Here is a 22,550-nt window from a genome sequence, read left to right as displayed (position 1 = left end):
TTTGTAGGATGTTCCAGTTCTAAAACTGAAGACAATTATCTTGATAATTAGGCATACCCCTGTTTGCAATTGTAGACCATTTAATTCTCCCAGAATCAGTTTATTAATTTTGTTCTGGGTAAAAATTAGAAGCATCATCACTAATCTCAATACATCATTATGCTGTATATGGTCCAAAGTTTAAATATTTACTCACTGAGTTGATTTTTACATTATCAGGGGAAAGCACAGTTAATAGGATAAGTACCTATGGCAGTATTAAAGCAAATTTAATGAGTATACTCATGATATTTAGAAATCTTAATCATACTGTTTGTTTCCTTTATCATGTGCAGACCTGAGAAATCATTTTCTATTTTAAATTCTGTGTTTTATCATTGTAAAAACAAACATTAAAAACAAATATTAAATTTTAATTATCTTATATATTCAGTTTGTTCTGGTATGTCTAGTTGGGTTAGACTCAGAAATAAGCCTAATGTTCACTTAAATAAAAAAAATCCAAGATAAATAAAAATTGTATCAGAGCTAAGAATGCCTAACTGAACCTATTATAACCACATTATTTTCTTTAGCTTTAGTATGATATGTTTCAAAACTGTTATAAATATCAGGATAATCTAAGAAGGAAAGGAAACTAATTTAAAAACTACAAAAAAGTATCAAGTACTATACAGACTTTAGTTCCTTTATATAATAATATGTGTGTGTGTATGTATATATATACATATACACATGTATGTATATATACATATATATAAACTAATTTGGAAGTTCATGAACCTTTCCCTGATAATATAAAAGAGAAGAATGAGAAGAATATAAATAACTTTTACAAAAGAAAATGTTACTTCAACTTGACAATTTTTAATCTTGCTTTAATACTAGAGACTAATATTCATCACACAGTACATGCAATTTAAAGTGAAAATGAGAATCCATTTTTTCACAGCTAGCTATAGAGTGTACAATACTTAGAATGTTTAAAATAGCTTAGGTTTTTAAGATTGTATTAAGAAAAGTTTTAAAAGAAACATTTAGATTCATTTTATTTTTAATTTAATTTTTATTAGGTTTCAATGTATTATGTTTAGGGAATATATAGGCTTCATTTTTTCCCTTATTCTCTCATCTGCAGATACTTATTAAAAAAGGTTTGACATTTTAGCCAATATTTTTCATGTTAAAATCATACATCCTTCTTACTTCTTTGTGTATACTAGATTCACATTTTTCTCTCTAGTAATAAAATCTTGAAATTAAAAGTGATACTACTTACACAATGATATAACCCATGTACTTCATGCTTTTAGAATTTGTAGAGATTCATGTGGAGTAACTAATATGTATTGCTTTTACTTGATCAATAGAAATTGTAGATTAACTGTTAAATACAATTGAATGGATAATAAAAATTATTAAAACAATAAGTAGTCATAAACCTTCTCAAATTGAGTTTACAAATATATGTCATTTATAAGTTTAGTTCATTTATTTATTGAAATTATTCTCACAGGTGTCTTAATCTTTTTACAAAATTGAATTTAAGTTTTGTAAGCCAGTTTGAGTAATTGCATGCAGTCATGATGAATATAATTGAATTTGTTTGAAACATTCAGACTTTTCAGTTATTCCAAACATCCTGGCCTAGGTTAGTGAGTTATTTTTATAGTTATTTAAGTAAACTGTAATCAAGTTAATCAGTATTTGATGTTTTTAATATTTTTCTCTGACTAATATCACAGTTTATGGACGAGAAACACTATCCTTCATGATTGTGTTCTGGAACCTATAGATGGTAGCTGGGCATATGACAGACATTTGTTGATTAAACGTGTCTGGCTCATCCTAAAACTAATCAGCACCCTCCTTTCTCAGGGCCTTTTGTAATTGTTCATTCTTCTGCCTGCATTGCACTACCCCTTATATCTTTATGAATTGTATTCTCCCCTTCTTCAGGTACCTGTGCTTCCCTTAACCCTTTGCATTAAAAAGTGACCCACACCCCTACTCAAAACACCGTATCCCTCTTACCCTACTGTTTTGCTAGCACTCAGCACATTGGCATATCAAATGTTTGCTTGTTTATCTGTGTGTTTCACCTGATTGGATTTACAGTTGATGTGCTTACAAAATACTAGAGGATCTGCTACTGAAAACATGTATACAACTAATGGGATAGAAGGAGCCATTCACAGGAGTGTTCTGGTAAATGTTAACAGTTGGCTTTCTGGGGAGAAGGACGCAGGCATAAGGTGCAATACAATAATTAGGAAGTGATGAGATTTGAGTATGTTTTACCTTTGTTTCTGATATAATTTCTTTAATTTTGTTTATGTGAATATAATTTTATATGTGCATTAATTTTAATAACAGGGTTGTTTAACAGCTAGTTTGTAAAACTCCTGAAAATTGAACTATTGGCTTTCGTAAGCCGGTATGAGCCAGCTCCTGCTACTGAGTCCTGGCTCCATCATTGATAAACTCTCCTGTCTTGGATAAGCCATTTAGCTTCTTTGTTCTTTGGTTTATTCATTTGTAAAACGGGCCTAATGATAGTCTCCAGCTCAATGGGCAATTATGAAGATAAAGCAAATAATAATTTAAAGCTATTAGACCTGATACATAAGTAAGCAGTTAGTAAATTTTAGTTATTATTATTTGAATTATGTGATTAATATTAAAATTAATATAGAAAATATAATAATCATTCTATCAGTCACATAGACCAAAGCAAATATGAGAGACACTGTAAAGAGTCTCCAATACCCCAAATAGTTATTGTAAACATTAAATGAGTTAATGCACACAAAGTTTTTTTTAACATATCTAGTAGATGGAAAGTGGTCTTTTCTATTGACTATTATGATTATTCCCAATAAGAAATGTAGAAAACTAAGTAAACTAAGAAATTCCAATACATATTTAAATAAATGAGAAGTCATTTTATGTTTCTATATGGGAAGACTATATGTTATGTACTGATGAAACTTTACAAATTAATTTAAAAATTTAATGCAGTTAAAATAAAAATAGCAATGGTATTTTTTTTTTAGAGAGAGACTAGAAAAATAAACTTGTTGTGAGGATAAAGAGAAGTGACAAGGAGACATTTTCTTTAGTAGAACTTAAAATATGTTTTTTCCTTACTCTATAAATGGTCACTGGAGACAGTGTTTTGTGGGGCAGAAAAATTAATTTTGGAGTTTGGACAAGGCACTCACTTGCAGTTTGACCTTCATCAAGACAGTTAATATGTTATCTTCAGAATCTTCATCTGTGAACAGGTTACAACGCCAACAAAAACAAAAATCTGTGTCATAGAGTGGTTAGAAGGACACCTTGATGATAACAGATACAAAAATAACTTATGAGTGGCAAAGCAATAATAGACTGTGCAATTATTAACATGAAAAATGAAAACAATAAGTATACAGTTTATTTTTTGTTAATTATGATCTTGTTTTATTTCTCTTTCATGATCTGTACATTCTGCTCATCTGTATTATTTAGTACTCTTTCCAATCATGCTGCATCTTATGCTCACTCTGCCTTGATATTTTTGTTATGCTTTTCCTGATACCTGGATTTTCTATTATCTCTGTTAATTTAAATAGTTCTTAGCCTTCAAGATTCATAAAAATACCAATTGTTCCATAACCTACTCTTTAAATTCCATACTCCCACCTTCTTTATCAATTGGAGCAATCTCTGTCTTCTGCCTGTCATGGATCTTCTCCTTTTTTCCTTATTAATTATCCCATTCAGCCTCTGAATCTCTTGGCTCCAGAGTAGTCTGTGAATCAGCAGTAGGAACATCACCAGGGAGCTGGTTAGAAATGCAGAATCCCTGCCATACCCGAGATCAAGATCACCAGGTGATTCCTATTTATATTAAAATTTGAGAGGCATCATTCCAATTAATGGTAAATTCCTTGAGTGTGGGGACTTGGTGAAGGGAGAGATACTCTATCTTATCTCAGTACCCTCTATAAGGCCTGAGATCATTCAGTGCTTTGCACATAGAAAGTATTCAGTTAAAGGGTGTTAAATTGAATTGAATTTTACTTTCAGTATTTCAAAGCCAGGAAAATCCAGTTTAGGAAAACTCAAATGTTAGGAAAGGATGTTCTAAAGGCAGAGCAAGAAGAAAGCTATTCATTATTGATGCTACTCACATGAACTAATCAATATTTCTTGGTCATCAACTACTACTGTACTTTTTCATGCATAAAATATTAGTATAGATCCTTGATCTTGTAAAAAAAAAAGATCTTGTGTCTAACCTTCACCTTCAAAGAATTCATTTAGATAACTGAATCAAAATGTGGTTGCTTTGTCATTCTTGTAAATATTTAATATATGATATTAGAAGTCATGAGAGAACTTTAAGGCATTGTGCATCCAAAAATGATGGGTAAATATCAAGATGTGATTTAATTAAATTATTTAAATAGATCAATTTATTATTTGTCTTGATCTTCTGAGAAATAGTGAGTAAAGCCATGAGCAACAATTTCTTATTTACAATTAAAATAGGATGATCACATACTGTATTTTATTTTCCAATGTATGATTTTTCAATCAATGGCCATATTTTCTTTTACATATTTAATTTACAAGATATTGTATATCTAGAAATTCATCAAAAATTTAAAAGAGTTATGAGCACCATTAACTAACATTCCCCTGCCTATATATACTGTTGTTGTGGATTTGAAAAGCACATCTTAATTGTAGATGGTTTCTTTCCATTGCCTAGAAAGTTGCAAGTTTTCTTCTCCCTGCTATCAGTTGATATATGCTTAGGGAACAGAAACTAATTTAACATTAGTCTAAGCAAAGTGTAATTAGGAAGGCTAATCTGCTAAAAAACACCCCCAGCAAAATTCCTTTTGTTTGTAATACCATTTTAATGGAAATGGCATTTTTATGAAATGCAAGTGACAAAGACTTGAAGGATGCCCATGAGCTTTTTATTTAATTTTGTGTTCCCTAATTTGTTAATAAAGGGATAGAATAGGAGCAATCAACGTCTACCATTTTGGATATAGAATAGATTTTTAAAGTAGAATTTGTAATATAAATGTTCAATTTTACTTAAAATAATTTCTTAAAATAACAAACCTATACCCTAATTGATCAGCTTCCGTATCCCTTGCCTCTCCAGAGTAATCTGTGAATCAGCAGTAGGGACATCCCCAGGGAGCTTGTTAGAAATGCCGAATCCCAGGCCATACTCCAGACCAAGATCCCCAGGTGTGTGTGTGTGAAGCGTGGGTGGGGGGCTTGAAAACCATAAATAGACGGGTGGCTTTGGGAATTATCTCATGTTTTTCATCACTGCCCCTTTCCATTAATGTTGATAATTGAAATGGGCTTTCCCCATGTGACTTTCCTTTTGTTTTGTTTTCTTTTAAGAATAGCCATTCTTAGTTTAGGATTTGGGTACTAAGGAAAATTTAAAGAGATCAATAAGTGTATTAAAAAACTACAGACATATCTCAGAGATATTGTGTGTTTGGTTTTAAATCACTACAATAAATCAAATACCATAATTAGCAAGTCACACAAATTTTTTTTGGTTCACAGTGCATATCAAAGTTATGTTTAACTGTACTGTGGTCTCTTAAGTGTGCAATAGCATTATGTCTAGAAAAATAATGTATATAACTTAATTAAAAATTACTTTATTGTTAAAAGATGCTAACAGTCATCTTCAGCAAGTCATAATCTTTTCACTGGTGGAGGGTCTTGCCCTGATGCTGGTGTCTACTGCCTGATCAGAGTGGTGGTTGCTGAAGGTTGAGGTGACTGTAGCAATTTCTGAAAATAAGACAAAGATGAAGTTTGCTACATTGATAAAGACACTACCTTTCATAAAATATTTCTCTGTAGCATGCAATGCTGTTTGCTAGAATTTTACTCACAATAGACTTTTTTTGCAGAATTGGAGTCAATCTTCTCAAATACTACTTTACATCCTTTGTCATCCTGTCAACAATTTTCTCAGCATCTTCAACAGGAGTAGATTCCATCTCAATTCTTAAAGGCCTTAGGATTTTTGGAATGGTAAATGAATGTTGGCTTCATTTTAAATTTACCAGATGCATTAGCCCCTAACAAGAAAGCTAGCCTGTCCTTTGAAACTTTGAAGCCAGGCATTGACTTCTTCCTCTCTAGCTATGGAAGACATAGATGGCATCTTTTTCTAATATAAGGCTATTTGCCTACATTGAAAATCTGTTTTTTTAGTGTAGTCGCCTTCATCAATCATCTTAGTTAGATCTTCTGAATAAATTGCTACAACTTCTACATTAGCAGTTGCTGCTTCACCTTGCACTTTTATGTTACAGAGATGGCTTCTTTTCTTAAAGCTTGTAAAGCAACCTCTGCTACTTTCAAACTTTCTTTTGCAGGTTCTCACCTCTCTCAGCTTTCAGAGAATTAAAGGGAGTTAGGGCCTAGCTCTAGATTAGACTTTGGTTTAAAGAAAAGGTGTGGTTGGTTTGATCTTTCATCCAGACCAGTAAAACTTTTCCGTAACAAAAATAAGGCTGTTTCACTTTCTTATCATTGGTGTCTTTACTGCAGTAGCACTGTTAATTGCCTTCAAGAACTTTTCCTTTGTATTCATAATGTGTCTAACTGGTGCAAAAGGCACAGCTTTTACTCTGTCTCAGCTTTCAAAATGTCTTCCTCACTAAACTTAATCATTTCTAGCTTTTGATTTAAAGTAAGAGACATGCTACTCTTCTTGCATTTGAATACTTAGAGGTCATTGTAGGGTTATTAATTGGCTTAATTTCAACATTATTCTGTTTCAGGGAATGGAGAGGGCTGAGAAGACGAGAGAGATGGGGGTACAGCCAGTTGGTGTAGCTGTCAGAAAACACACAATATTTATTGATTAAGTTTGTTGTACTGTATGGGCATAGTGTATGTTGCCCCAAAACTATTATATAATAATAACATCAAAGATCATGATAACCAATCACTATAGCAGATATATTACTGAAAAAGTTTGAAATATTGTGAAAATACCAAAATGTGACACACAGACATGAGGTGAGCATATGCTAGAAAAATGGCCCTGATAGACATGTTTGATGCAGGGTTGCCACAGATCTTCAATGTGCAAAAAACACAGTATCTGTGAAGTGCAATAAAATGAGATATGCCTGTATTGTTGATACCACAATTTATGAGTTCTTAGTTTATGCCAGAAACTATACTAAGTATTTTAGGGTTTTTTTGTTAAAAAATTGATTCTATAACCACCATGTGAGAATGATACTCTTGTCCTCATTTCATAGATTATGAAACGTACCCTCAGGAAAGTTCAGTGACAACTAGTAAAGAAACAAGTTGAGATTTAATTCCCTACCACCATAGAGCCAATTTTAGTATTCTTAACAAATAGGGTATAATACCTCACTAAAAATACTTGTTTATTAATTTTATTTTAGAAACCACAGTGACAGAGTAACAGCTACAAAATTTACCATTTTTTGTTTGAGTTGTATCTGAAATGAACTTTGGACTCTAATTTTGGTATCACCACAATGTGATTTAAGTTTGAGAGACTTACTTGAAATCCAAAATAGTACAAATTTTCAAAGCCATTTATATTATATGAAACATAATTTTGCTTTTCACCTATAGAGTTGTGTTTATATATGAACAGGTAATTGTTACATAGTGAGCTGAAAGGAGGCAAGAAAAGGAACAGGTCATCACTCAAGTACAACAGATTCTTACTGTTATAACATTTAGTACAGTTTCTTAAATAAATGTTTTCTTAATTGCTAGACATACTTAGGATGATTTCCATAAACTTTAATTGGATGTTTTTGTAATTTTTCACTTGTTGTGGTTGTATCATTGGGGTGAGATTCTAAAGAGCTCCTCATGATGCCATTTTGGAAGTTGTTGGTTACCTATGTCTTTTGGCCTATTTGCATTATGGAAAAACTACGGAGATAATACAGGTACCATGAATAGAGAATATTTGGGAACCTGTGTACTAGGAAAAGTTACTAAACCTATTTGTGTCTCAGAATTTATATCTTTTACATAGAGATAATGATGTACATTTTTTATAATGGCTTTGAGATTAAATGAAAAATCTTGATACATTCAATACCAATATCAAATTTCACTATGTTTTGTTTATATTTCGTATGTTTATTCTGAGGATGTATATAATGTATGTATGGTAAAATATGTAAAATGGTATGTATATGTAAAAATGGTTTGTAAAATAGTATAAGTATTATGTTATTTTTAAATAATTTTTCACATTTTACACTATTTTGCTCCTTAATTCAATCTGATGGTAAGAGTTTGTCCTGTAGGGACATAGGTAGAGTTTGTAGGGACATAGGTAAACACATACCTTTCTTGAAATTCAACATATAGTATATAAGTACAAACAAGTAAAATAATAAAATCAATGTCTCTTCATCATTTTAAGTCTATGATCAAAGTAGAAGCCTCCATTCATGGTATTTTTGGGGGATTAAGATCTAGTAGACACTAGTGGCCTAGCACTTTGTTTGGGACCATCAGGTCTTAATATATGGTCATTATTCACCAGGATGTTCTTGGCTTTAATTATTATTGCCTAATTTGGGTCCATTTAGAAATTAATGCTACAGTCTATATAGCTTAATTGTAGGAAAGTTTGCTATTTTTATGACATAGAGACCTTTCCTTTTCTTAATTCATGTTAAACTTTCACATGTTTTACTTGGTGGAAGTGGACTATAGGATTGAATCCTTCTTAAATCACAATTTATCTGGAAGTACTGTGAATGAATATTTCTTAAATACGCTTTGAAAAGAAATTTCTCATCTTTTAGTCTTTATTTTACTACCAAGAAATTTCCAACTCTAGTATTCAGGATCTGTAACTAGAAAACTAATACAGCTTTTATTTTGTTTCTTATTGGCAAAAATACCACTAAACAATACAATTGAGAATATATTAGAAAGGTTGATGTAACATATCTTTGAATTGCCTTTAAGCATTATAAATAGTTACTCGGAATTGGGAGGTGGAATCAAAACGTAAGAAAAGGAATAAAACTGATCATTAGTATTAATAATATGGGGGAGAGAGGGATAGGAGAAAAGGGATACATGGAATAAGCAATGAAAGATAAGGAGGGAAGTTTAAAAGTTAATATGGCATGGATAATGATAATAACATTTGCATGGTTTATAGAGTTGTGCATATATATTAATAGTTTGCCTGTCACTCTCCCTCTCCTATTCATGGATTGTTTGGCAGAAGAAAGAGGAACCCATACCCACTCAAACTAGCTACAATGAAAAGGGGATTCATTATAAGGATGCTGGGGAATATCATATAATCAACTTGCCAGAATTATCACTGGGCCTCATGGGACCTGGATAGCTGTAGTTTCTTCTCTCTGTCTTTGAGGTCAGATATTCTTTCCTGTTTGCATCTTTTTTTACACATTTCTTCCATTTACCTCTGCAAACTGATTATCTTTTCATGCCCCTCAGACCCTGCCCCTTAACAATTTCAGTTCACACATGTGGCTTTATCTTGCCCAAGTGGCAGCAGTATCCCTCTTTTGCTTCATCTTTCCCCAGCCTTTCCTCTCCATACGTCATTGACTCAGAATCAGTGACCTAATTCCAAATTCCAGCTAGAAAGAATGTAATTGGCTGAATTTGTAAAAGTGGTCTATTCTTAGTCTAATTACTATGGCTGAAAGGCAGAAGTCTATGTTATGTTTGGCTATTCCTATGAGGGTCAGAAATGGAACTAGTTTTCTAAGAGGATATAAATATTACATATCTGTTATGTACCTGTTATGTATCCATTATGTAAACTTGAGGGAAGAGAACATGTCTTAATAATTTCTTTTACCAGAACCTTGAGCAATTTTAAAGTGAGTATTGATTAAAAACTCTTCACTTGGAGGGCAATTTGAATTTGTACTTCTAGGAGGCATCATTTTTGAAAGAAGTGAATAAAAGATTCCAGTGCCTTCTTTTTGGTGGATATCATCAAGGTAACTTTTGCTTTGGAGCAATTGTTAATCTTTTTTGGAAAGTGCACTTCTTTGAGCAACGTTGGAAGATATTTTTCATACCTGGGATTGGAGTAGTAATGATAAGACCACGTATCTGTTTTTGTAGATTAGCAATTCCCAAACCATTTTTAGTAGTGCCTTTATGCTATATTTTACACAAAACACAAATAAAATATATAAAAATGGATTACATGTTTATAGCAGGTGTAAAAGGCTAAGTCTTGCCCATTAACTTTCTCTCTTGCATACATCCTCCAATTCTTGAGGCACCTCTATAGAACTATAAGAGCTCCAGAGAACATGATTTTTAAACCTCTGATTTTAGATTAGAAGCAAGAAACTTATGGTCTAACTTGCTTAATTTTTGAATATATTTATACTTTTAAGTTCACAAGTATGTGATGCAAAAATATTGTTAAGACATGGAAAGGGGTTTATTATCTATTTTTTGCCATTGCAGCCAAGTTACTTAGGGACAAGATTCAAAAGCAGAAATTTATTTATTCAATAAATATTAACTAAGCATTGTTTGCCACATTCTTTACTTGGCATAAAAGTGTGAATAAGACAGGGCCTCTGTTATCATGTGTTCAGAGCATATGTTAGAATTGTATGTAATGATAACGTTTTTAAGTTTATACTTTCTACAAAATAGCCATGTACTTAGAACCACTAATGGAAAGGAACTAGCACATATTTCAATATGCAGGGTATGTAGAATTCATATTCTTTCACTCTCATCTTTCTTCTGAACCATAGACATGAGATGATTTTGGTATAACCACTAACTCTTCTGCTTTCTGTTTTGCTTTTTATTCCTCTCCCATTCTCCAGTAGGACACAAAACGTTGACTTTCCTCCAATAAATCACAAAATGTTTGAAAATTTTACAATTTGTATCACTAGATTGGTGTTAACAGTGTTGTACTGAAACTAAAAGAAATAAATATTTATGCTTATATTAAAAAAGTATATTAGAGGATTCTTTTGTTAGGATAATACAATGTTGGAATATCAAAATGCTTTTATAAGCTAATGAGTTTGTCTAAACCTAATGGATTGTCATAGAAATGTAGGTATTAAAACTGAAAAGGAACTTAGAATTCATTATAAGCACTGTGACTACCTAATTAAGCATTTTTTAATTTACAGTAGAATTTCACTTTTGTTCAGGGTGGAAATGTTCCCAACTTCCATTATAAAGGGACAGAGTCTAGTACCCTGCAAAGATAACCGGATTGCAGAGGTGAATGGAAGATACCCTCCAATGAGCATTTAGAAATATTTAAGCAAGTTTTAGAGTGTCATAAGGACCAAGAGATAATATTGACATTCAGTGCCCTTGGGTTGTGGATGCTAAATGTCCTAGAATATACAAAACTTTCCTGCATAATATTATTTTTGAACCTAGGATGCCATTAAGATACCCAATAAGAAACATTGGTTTAACCTAGTCCTGAAAATCACATTGCCCTCTTTGTCTAACTTGCTTTTTACTTAGTGTGGATATATGACCTAATTCTCGATAGTGAGATCTAAGGGAAAGTATTCTATAGGGGGCTTGTATGGGAGGCTTCAGGGTAAAATAATTTTCTTTGTCATATAAAAAAAGACAGATATGGTATTTTATTTTCTCAAATATATGTATACTACTTGGAGCTATGGTAGCCATTTTGCAACAAGGAAGACCAAAGCCACTGGCCAAATTTGGAAGAGTAGACATGTGGTAGCACCTGGGTGTCTTTTGATCAGCATGACTAACATTTCTTGTTGTATGAGTGCTAGACTTCTTGTTATGTGGGGAAAAATTAAACACCATGGTTGTTTAAACTTTATTACTTGGACTTTCTGATACATATTCTAATAAATATTCTTGACTGGTAGAGCTATTACTTAGTAATTACATTACTGTCTCCTTGCCTTCAGCCCTGTGGAAAAAAATTAGGGATCATGCAGGTGTAGTTACTTGAAAAAAAAGTTATCTAGTTATTTAATGACAGACTTGAAGTACAAAGACATTTTTTTCTCCATTATTTATCTGAGGTTATTAAACCATGGTGTGTGGATTCTTTCTCCATTTTTTTGAAAACTCCATATTTTTATATTGATTTCATTTGAAATCTAAATATTCCTGATAAAAAATACTAAACATGCCATGACATTATAAAACAATATTTTAAATATGTTTTAAAATTTAGGTGTTCAATGTGATCTATCCTCTGATTTTAAAAGATAATAAAAATAGCCTTCATGCAACTCTTGCTTAATTTTGCTTCCGTAGGTATAAGAGAATTCAAATCAGCTGGTTTTAAGCATAAAAAGGACAAAGCTAGTCTTCTAATCAAGTAGACTTTACAAACCGAAATATTGTAAAATATAAAATATTTTAAAATGTAAAAGCATTGCTCATTTGTCAGTTGTCTATGAAATGTATAATTAAAAAAATTTTTTAAATTATTTTGCATAGGTTTTGACTTTGTAGCAAAAAAATACACATAGAAGCATACAGCTTCTTGATGATAGCAATGCCATTATTTTACTATAGTTCTTCCTTACCAAGCAGTCATTGCATCTTGTAGAAAGTGAGTAGGACAGAGAGAAAAAGTGAGGATATGGTAATGTCTTAGAAAGATGATCAAACAAGCAAGCACTTAAATAGAGTTTTCAACTCCGTGTACAAGATAAAAGGTATGCTTAAATGTTTCTTTGCTTGGAATTCTGTTAAAAATAGAATGCTATGCTTGGAGAAGTGTAATATCCATTGGAAGATCTAATGGAGATGTATCATATTAGAAGGCTTCAAATAAATCACTTTAGCTCAGGTTCTTAAAAGGTTGAAGGATGCTTCTTTTTTAACACCCAATAAGCAAACTTAATGACAGCAAGTTACAAGAGTAAGTTGAAGCTGACAGAGTAGTGATACGTAATATGATTGATACAGAAAGGAAATCATACAATTTTAGAGATAAAGGAGAAGATATAAGGGCTTATCTAGTTCAGTGTTTATCATATTTAAATTTTTTCAATGACTCCTTCAAATATTAATACAATGTGTCATGACTCCTGGGTTTTACTTGTATTTTTCTTATTAAAAATAACATATATATATAAACTTTAAATATACATTTTCTAACCTTATAGCTTTTATATAACCACAAAACAAACAAAATACTAATATATATATAAAACCAATGCCATTAAAAATTAAATTTATTATATAATGTATAATGTTATTTTCCTGGAAAGATGGCAATAATATTGAATTTAATATTAGAAAAATATAGTCTTGGGTAGGATTATTTATTTAATGTTTCCCTATTTTTTTTTTAGCACAAATACTGTTGTTTATAATCACATGTCAGTGGCAAACTCTCAGATTTTATTTTATTTGGCAATGTTTTAATTTTATCCTCATTCTAGAAAGATTACTGGTTTTATGATTCTAGGCAGACAGCTATTTTCTCTCATGATTTTGAAGACATTATCTACTATCTTCTGGCTTTCATAGTTGTCATTGAGAAGTCTGTGGTCTAATTATTGAACTACTACTGTAGATCTGTTTTTTCCCTTTGATGGCTTGTAAATATATTTTCTCTTTTTTTCTCTCTCTCTCTTTGAGAGAGAGAGAGTTTAGTTTGCTTATTTTGTCTCTAGATTTTTATTTATCTTTTATCCTGTTTAGAATCTATTGTGCTCCATATTTAATATATATATTATATATATATATATTATATATATATATAGACACACACATATAAATTCATTTTTTATCAGTTATGAAAAATTCAAAGCTGGATAGCTATTTAAATATTGCCTTTTCTTAGGCCAACATTATAAGAGTTTTACCAAGATTTTCTTCTAAAATTCTTATAGTTTCGTGCCTTAGGCTCAAGTCTATTATCATCATGAGTTGATTTTTGTGAGGTGAAAGGTGTGGATCCTGTTTCAGTCTTCTACATGTGGCATTGCCAATTTTCTGAGCACCATTTATTGAATAAGGATTCTTTTCCCCAGTGTATGTTTTTGTCTGCTTTGTCAAAGATTAGATGGGTATATGAGGATGGTTTTATATCTGGGTTCTCAATTCTGTTCCATTGATCTATATCTTTGTTCTTGTGCCAGTAAAATGCTGTTTTAGTTACTGTAGCCTTATAGTATAGCTTGAAATCTGGTAAATTAATGTCTCCCAATTTGTTCTTTTTGCTTAAGATTTCTTTACTATATGAGGTCTTCTCTGGTACCATATGAAGCATATAATTATTTTTTCTAAATCTGCAAAAAATTATGTTGGTATTTTAATAGGGATCATATTGAATTTCTAGATTGTTTTGGATATTCTAGACATTTTAACAATGTTGATTCTGCTGACCATGAGTATGGTATGTATTTCCACCTGTTTACATCCTCTGCTATTTCCTTCCTCCGTGTTTTATAATTCTCCCTGTAGAGGTCTTTTACCTTTGTTAAACATATTTCTAGGTATTTTATTTTATTCATTGCTATTATGAAGAGTATTGAATCTTTGATTTGGTTCTCAATTTGACTGTTGTTGGTGTATAGCAATGCTATTTATTGGGCATAGGAAAAGAATTTATGAAGAAGACCCCAAAGGCAATCACAGCATCAACAAAAATAAATAAATGGGACCTGATCAAATTTAAAAGCTTCGGCACAGCCAAGGAAACTATCATGAGAGCAAACAGACAACCTACAGAATGGGAGAAAATATTTACATGCTAAACATCTGATAAAGGGCTGATAACTAGAATCTATATAGAACTCAGGAAAATCAGCAAGAAAAAAATCAAGCAACACTATCAAAAAGTGGGCAAAGGACATGAACAGAAACTTTTCAAGAGAAGATACATTAATAGCCAACAAACACATGAAAAAATGCTCAACATCTCTAATCATCAGGGAAATACAAATCAAAACCATAATGAGATATCAATTATCTTCAGTGAGAATGGCTTTTATCAAAAAGTTCCAAACTAATGAATGTTGGCGTGTATGCAGAGAGATAGAAATACTCCTAAACCGCAAACACTCATACACTGCAAACTAGTATAATCTCTGTGGAAAGTAATATGAAGATACCACAAAGAGCTACAAGTAGAACAATGATTTGATCCGGCAATCCCATTACTGGGCATCTACCCAAAGAAACAAAACACATTCTATAAAAAGGACATCTGGACTAGCATGTTTATAGCAGCACAATTCACAATTGCAAAGATGTGGAACCACCCCAGTGCCCATCAACACATGAATGGATTAATAAAATATGATATATATATATATATATATATATATACACACACACACACACACACCATGGAGTTCTGTTCAGCCACAAAAACAGTGGTGATCTAGCACCTGTTGTATTATCCTATATAGAGATGGAGCCCATTTACTAAGTAAGGTATCACAAGAATTAAAAAACAAGCACCACTTGACCTCAACATCGAATTAGTCTTAACTGACTTAACTGACCAACACTTAAGTGCACATATAGTAGTAACATTCATCAGATATTGGGCAGGTGAGAAGGGAGAGAAGAGGATGGGTATCTTCAAACCTAATGGGTGTGGTGCACACCATCTAGGGGATGGACAGGCTTGAAGTTCTGACTCAGGTACCTGAGACAAAGGCAATATATGTAACCTAAACATTTGTACACCCATAATATGCTGAAATAAAAAAATTAAAAATTAAAAATAAATAAATAAATATTGCCTTTTCTTCATTCTCTTCTCATGTGATTCCACTTAGACGAAAGATAGACCTTTACATTTAACTCTGCAAAAATTTGAAACTCCCTAAATTCTTCATTATGTTTGCTTTCTTTGCTGCATATGGGTAATTTCTTTAGCTTTTTCATCTAATTCTTTTATTCTGAATTCAGCTGAGTCTAAGTTAGTGCTTAGCCATACATTTGTAATGTGAACAATTATATTCTATTCCTAAGTTTGATTTCAAATCTGATTTGTTTCTACTCTTCCTGGAAATTTTTGACAATAAAATGTTGCTAGTTGTTTTTTTTTTTAAAAGAATACTAGAAGATATAAACATATTGATTTATCTTCTTGTGTCTAGCTGAATTATAATATTTAATTCTAATATGTAATTTCCTTGTTGGTATAAGTCAATTTTTGTTGTTTCTACCAACCATCATTCATGGGGTCTTATTTTTGGTATGTTTCTGAGCTTTATTTATGAGTTTATGTGTGGGACTAATTTTAATCTGTGGGACCATAATTCGAAGATGCTTTTCTTTGGAGAAGACATTCCACATTGTTTCTGCTGAGACTTTTGAGGAATTACTAACCTAGGGAAAACTTAGTCCCCTCTTAGTGCTTCAAGTAAGATCTAGGAGTGTCAGGTTTAATTATTGTGCTTGCACAGGCTGGAAGTTGCTGGAAGTGTCATGTTGAATTTTCACTCTTGTTTTTCCAGACTGGTTACAGTGTTTGTTTACTTACTTGTTGGTTTATTTGACTATTTAGGGTTTCTCTTATTCTTAAAGCACTGGTTTGACAAAAATAATATTTGAGGCAAAATCTAGTTGTTCTGCTGAGGAAATTTCTTTAATCAACTAAATGGTTGAAAGTGGAAGTTTCATAGGTTCTAGAGTTTTTGCCACAAAGTTGCAATTTTTAACAAACTACTAACTGTAAGACTGTAGAAGTAAATTGATAGATTTCATGTTTTAAAAATATCACCACTTTGAAAATAACTGCTAAAATTCAATTTATTCAACTTTATATTCCACTTGAAATTTGTTGACATATAGTCATTGTAAGCTTACTATCAATCTATTTCAATGCCCAAAATTATCATGGAAATATGCTTCCAAAGCTAACCATTTAAGATCAGTTTATTACTCTCTGGGCACAGCCATGAGAAAGCAACCTACCTACTGGCAGCAGGCTTGCTTACCGCAATGAATATATGCTGTAGTACTTGACCTTTTATTCATTAAAATATATATATAATGCCTTCCTGTGTGCCAGACCATGCTCCAAGTTCTGTGGTTACAAAGGTTAACAAACAAAATCCATGGTCTCATTGTACTTAGATTCTAGTGATAGAAGACATGCAATAGCCAGTAAATATAGGACAAATTAGAAATATGTGAATTGAAGAAAATAAAACAGGGTGGTATGGTAGAGAGTGAATGAGAGGGAGTATATTGACTGGATTGTATTATGAGTGATAGCTTCCCTGGGGAGGTAGGAGTTGAGATGATGACCTCAGGGAGGGAGTTTTAAGCATAGGTTTCAGCAAGTGCAATGACCCTGAGAGAGGATGGAGCTTAGCATATTAGATGAACAAAGAGAATGTCACTAGGACTGCAGCATGGTGAGTTATTGTTAGAGTGCTGTGACATGAATGAGGCACATTTCAAAACCATGGTAAAGTATTTGGATTGTATTTTAAATGCAGTGGAAAGACCTCACAGAGTTTCGACAATATGAGTGATAATTTATATATTTATATTATTGATATATTTATATTATAATTCATAATTATAAATTATATATTACATTTTGATACATTATATACTTGTAATAATTATATTATTCTAAAATTACATGAAATATATTCATAAATATTATAGAAAATTATAACTCTTGTGGACTTAAATTGTCAAGCAGATGCCAGAAAAGGGAAGGGAGGTAGTGAGCTAATTAGAAACTTGAAATGATATCTTTTTATTGATCATCTTCATCAAAAATATGTATAAACATATTATCCTTAGAATCTATTAGCCCTTTTTTTTTCTTCTTATAAAGCTAGTCCAGTGAAGCAGTGGAGTGGATACGGAACAAAGAAATGTATAACTGGTTGTGATCTAGGAGTCATAAACACCACTGTCCTTGGACCAGCCAATTATTAATAGCCTGTCTTTGTGAACAGCATTATTGAAGTTAAATTGATATACAGTAAATTACACATATTTAACTTGTACCATTTGAGAAGTTTTGACATATGTGTACACCTGTGATCTGTCATCACAATTAAAGTAACAAAATACTCATTACCCACAAAAGTTAATGATTCATTTTAATCCCATTTTCTTACTTCCCTTCTTAATCCTGGTCTACTACTTGTTTGCTTACTGTCACTATTGATTGGCTCTGGCACTACAGATTAGGATTTTATATAAATGGAATCACTCAGTATGTACTCCTTAGTCTGGCTCCTTTTGCCCAGCATAATTATTTTCAGATTCATCCATGTTGTAGCAAGTATCAATAGATTGTTGCTTTTTTGTTATTGAATAGTATTTCAGTATAAGAGTATATCACAATTTTTTTATTCATTCACTTGTTGGATATTTGAATTGTTTTCAAATTTTGGCTATTACAAATAAAGATACTCTTAACATTTGTGTACAATATTTATATGAATATATGTGTTTAATTCCCTCAGTTAAATTTGTAGGTGTGGAATGGCTGAATCATAACTTTTTAAGAAACTGACAAACTGTTTTCCAAAGTAGTTGTACCATTTTTATTCCCATCATCAGTATATGAAAGATCCAGTTAGTCTCTAATCCAAACAACATTTGATTTGGTCAGTGTTTTTAATTCTTATTATTCTAGTAAGTGTGTAGTGGGATCTCATTGTCACTTAATTTTCATTTCTCTATTGACTAATGATGTTGATTATTTTGTCATGTGCTTATTTGCTGCCAACATAATCTTCTTGAGTTAAATATCTGTCCAAATCATTTATTCTTATTGTTTTAATCAGTATGGAATGCTTAGTATCATATATTATAAAAAAAAAGAATAATTTCATTTTTTCTTTTCCTCTCTGAAAATCATTTATTATTCATTAATCTATCCATTCTACATGAGTAAAATGAGTATCTATCAAGTTCCAACCACTGGGGATACAGTGAATGTGAGATTCTGTACCCACTCTCAATCAGCAGGTACAAAAATTATCAATTAAAAATCCAATGTACAGTCATACATTACTTAATGATGGAGATATTGTCTAAGAAACACATCATGAAGCAATCTTGTCATTGCACAAACATTATAGAGTGTACTTACACAAAGGTAGATGGTGGTGTCTGCTACACACCTAGGCTATATACATATCTTGCTCCTAGGCTACAAACATGTATGCCATGTTACTATATTATTCTTAATACTGTAGGCAATTGCAACACAATGGTATCTGTGTATATAAACATATCTAAACATATAAAAGGTACAGTATTATTGGACTACCACTGCAAATGTGGTTTCATCGTTGACCAAAACATCATTATACGGATAATGACTATAATTATGTTTCCTTTGCTTCGGACTTTGTAGTTTATGATTCATTTATGTGGATGCTTTCTATAAAGGACAATGTTAAGAGATAAGTATGATGTTAAGGTATATCAGATTCTGCCTCAGCTTTCAAAGAGTTCACACTACCCTTTGGAAAGCAGACAGAGAGCTAAAAAGTTTGATAGCAGGAAATAAATTCCAAATAGAAAGTACTGAAAATAAATGTCCCTCTAAATAGTCAGAGATGATTTCCTAGAGATTGTGGAAGTTTTTAGCTTTGGGGAATTAAGATTTTAATATGTGAATATTATGGAGAGATGTGATTAGTGAAGTGAGGATCAGCAATAGTGTTTAAGTTTTCGAAGAGCAAGAAAATGCCAATTGATCTGACAAGTTTCCTGGGAATCATGGGAGTCAGCATATACAGTGTTATCCTGACCACAGACATGATAATAAGTGAGCCCTTGTCTCATTTCAGATCATAGATGCCTATGAAAGACTTATTAGTAAAGTTTATAATTAGAGGGTTTGAATCTTCTCAGAAATCATCATCACCTATAAATGCATGACCTGAAAATTTTTTAGTAGCTTAATGGGACTTTTAGTAGCACAAGGTTGTACTGTAGATATTATAACCAGTAAAGGTGCAGTACTTAGCATAGTAACTAAAGAAGACATAGGAATGAGTTTCCCACTAAAAAGTTTATTGTTTTTAACCTTACAGATTTCTTACACTCTACTCTGCTCTAGAAATGTTATTTTTTCTTTGGTTTCATCCTATAACAGCTAAAACAACTCTCTGAAATGCTGGGGAAGTATGATCTCTGCCCTCTTAGGATAGGAGAATTTTTAAAGCCTATGCATGGTTTATGCTGGCTCGAATGCTAAGTGCTTTAAATGAAAACTGGCTGGTAAAGGAGAGTCCCCTTTATCTATGAGTTCAGAAAGTTAGGGGACATTGGATATGTGATACTGATAGTATTTATTCTAATGGAATGGGCTAGGAGATATGGAAGCTTCAGACTGAAGGTCATTCAGTCACTAATATATAGTGTTTTCTGGGTTTTGGTTTTTCTTTTTTTTTTTCTTTCTACTTTTCATTCTTTTTTTTTTTTATGATATGATAAAGTGTTACAATGCTATCAACTTACTACAAAAATGAGACCTTGAAAGAACAGACTATAGAAAGAAACAATTGCTTATGGATTCTGGGAATTTCAAATACAGACTTAAAAAGATTATAAATCAGAGAGTATTCTATAGTATATTAAAATGACAAGGTAATTCTATTATAATTAAATGAAGAATATTCACTTGGAGCAAAAGAAGAATGTTTATTAGAAATGGCACATTCATTTTAATGTTTTTAATTAATATTGATATGCTTTGAATTATTAATTATAAATTTATACGGATAGGTTTGTTTATAAACCAAACAACCATGCAGGAGGATTAATGAGACAAGGTTAAAGACAAACACACATACACACACACACACACACACACACACACACATTATGATGGAAAATAGATTTTAAAAGCTTAACAATGTAGGGGAAAACCATCAATTCATAACCTATGATTAATAGTGGGTAATACCAGACCCATTCATTTCATAGTACAGGAAGTCCCACCTTAACAATGTCAATAGGTTTTTGGAAGCCGTGACTTTAAATGAGATGACGTACAATGAAACCAATTTAACTGTAGGCTAATTGATATAAACAAGATTTAAGTTCCTACAGTATGTTTCTGGTCACAAAAACATCACCAAGCTTATAAATAAAGACCCAAAGCACTTCTCATATTAAACACTGAAATAAATGTGAGCTGTATATACATTTAAGGAAGATTAATAAAAACAAGTAAGATAAATATTTACCTAATTTTTGGTGAGTCAGTGACTATGGTCATGGTAGTGGTGTTATACCAAGGAATAAATGTTTGCGAAACAAAAATTGTAAGGAGCACCTGGGAGCACCTCCTACGACCATGCTGTTCAAAAACAACCACAAATATGGCTGGCTTGCTGAATGTTTTTATACCATCTCATTTATTGTTGTGTATTTGTATGATTATTATGAATTTTTCTTTCAACATAATTTGTATTCATTTATTCATTCATTTTCTAACCCACTTATTCTAGGTCAGGGTCATGAGAGGCTAGAGCCTATCCTGGCATCTCAAGGTGCAAAGTGGGAACCGACCTTGACAGGAAGCTATTCTGTTGCAGGGCACAGTTACACACATGTCCCACTCACTCACCTGGGACAACTCAGACATGCCAGCTAACTTAATGTGCACATCTTTGGGATGTGGGAGGAAACCAGAGTAGTGAGAGAAAAGAGAATGTGCAAACTCCATACAGATAGTAGACTCTGATGGGAATCAATTTTTTTCTCATCAATGTTATAATAAAGCAACATTATTCAAGGACCTGCTATAGTTTTATCTTCTGAAGAGCCTAATTTGTTCCAATATGTATCTAAGACTATGTATATAACTGATCATTACAGAGTTCTTATATATTTCAGGACACATTTGCCATGAAAGAGGGATTCCTGTAAAAATTCAAATTCTGGGTCTATTAAATTGTCACAATATTGGGTAAGGAGTAAGCGGTGGATATGTGATCCAGCTTGAAAAACCATTCTTTCTTATACTACAGATAGGTGAATTAATTTCCCAGGATCATGCATATGGCTATTGACAAAAGCAGATCTAGAGTTCAGGTCTCATGATTCCTAATTTGATGTTCTTTTCATTAAAATACTCTTCCAAAATTCTACTTAACCCCACTTTTATTTTTATAATTTCTCCCTACTTGATCAACAAATAAATACAATACAGCTTAAAATTTAGCCAAAGGAAGTGTTTGCTAGGTGAGAATAATTGGTATTAGTAAAAGACTGGTTAATGTAAACACATGTAAAACAGCAGTTACAATTCTGTTATAAAATCCTTACATTTATGGTCAATTGATTTTTGAAAAGGATGTCAATAGTATTTAATAGGGAAAGAATAGCATTTTTAACAAATGGTGCTGGGACAACTAAATATCCATGTGTAGAAAGAATGGAGTTTGATCTCTACCTGATATCGCATGCAAAAATTAACTCAAAATGGATTATATGCCTGAATTTAAGAGCCAAAACTATAAAACACTAAAAGGAAACCATAAGAG

At 32.0% G+C, this 22,550-nt stretch overlaps 1 protein-coding gene across 2 annotated transcripts in view; it reads left to right on the top strand.

The window, feature by feature from the left end:
* The window catches only part of NAALADL2 (N-acetylated alpha-linked acidic dipeptidase like 2), a 1,254,620-nt gene that overhangs the window by 220,640 nt on the left and 1,011,430 nt on the right, over positions 1-22,550 (top strand). The window lies entirely within an intron of this gene.

Source organism: Microcebus murinus, chromosome 1 (assembly GCF_040939455.1).
Source record: "Microcebus murinus isolate Inina chromosome 1, M.murinus_Inina_mat1.0, whole genome shotgun sequence".
NCBI classification, from domain to species: domain Eukaryota; kingdom Metazoa; phylum Chordata; class Mammalia; order Primates; family Cheirogaleidae; genus Microcebus; species Microcebus murinus.
The sequence above is the reverse complement of the archived record's forward strand: the minus strand, read 5'-3'. Positions and strand labels throughout refer to the sequence as shown.